This window comes from Penaeus monodon, chromosome 15 (genome assembly GCF_015228065.2).
Source record: "Penaeus monodon isolate SGIC_2016 chromosome 15, NSTDA_Pmon_1, whole genome shotgun sequence".
Taxonomy (NCBI): Eukaryota; Metazoa; Arthropoda; class Malacostraca; order Decapoda; family Penaeidae; genus Penaeus; species Penaeus monodon.
This window is the reverse complement of record NC_051400.1, coordinates 47,106,008-47,106,911: the sequence shown is the minus strand read 5'-3', so window position 1 is coordinate 47,106,911 and position 904 is coordinate 47,106,008. Positions and strand designations below refer to the sequence as shown.

Sequence of the window (904 nt, the reverse complement as noted above, 5' to 3'; positions counted from 1 at the left end):
TGTGGCCTATAAACCACACATCTGTCAGAGTGGCCACTCTTGTATGCCTACTGCCTGTATTTTGGGTTACACATGAATCATCTGGACTCAAGGGGTTAATAGAAATATTTTGCAACCAAGAAAATGGGATAAGGCATATGGAAGGAAACTGAAGCAAACTTCACAAGGAATAGAGTGGGATAAAGTTTTATGAGGCTTCAAAAAACATAAAGTGGAAAAGCTTACTGATATCCTATTTAAGATGCAGAATGAGTTGTGCCACAAAAAAATACAGGTCCCAGTTTTCAGTTCATCCATGGTTTGGATCTCTGTGGTGTGCCACATTTGAAGTGATATACCATACTTGGCTTAATTACAAGAGGAACTCAACCAACAAAATACACAAGCAACCTACATATTGCATGACTGCCACTAACTGCTGGGCTTTTCAGAAGAGCAAAATATAACAGACAAGCCAAAAAATAGGAAGCATATAGTGGTGGAATACTGTTAAAGAGAAATGAGGTGAGACAATGCTACCTCACAGGTCCTGGTGAGTAAGTGGCTCTTAAGCTGATGTTCAGCTCCTGGGTCATTACTATCTTGAAATGAGAGATGACATCCCCTTTCATTACAGTTTTTAACAATGGAGAAGTTGGTAATTCTGTAAATTTCTTTCGCTTAGTCTAGAACAGTTGGTCAAGAATTGAAAAGTCCTCCCTTGGTCTGTAGACATGCAACAGAGTGGGCACATCCTCTCACAAACATCTTTAATCAGTACTTCAAGGAGATAATACAGGGGTGGATGGAGGAAAAGCTTCTGCATCATTAGGCTTTGGTATCGGTATCATTCATATTGTTTCCATTTATTTGGGATATTTCCTGATTACCCTTAACCTTGGCTAGTGCATATGTAATCACTCTT

General features: G+C 39.3%; 1 protein-coding gene across 1 annotated transcript in view; it reads right to left on the bottom strand.

Annotated features, from left to right (window-relative positions):
- LOC119582062 (protein SMG5-like) overlaps window positions 1–904 on the bottom strand; it is a gene marked incomplete in the record, with an annotated part of 14,949 nt that overhangs the window by 8,145 nt on the left and 5,900 nt on the right.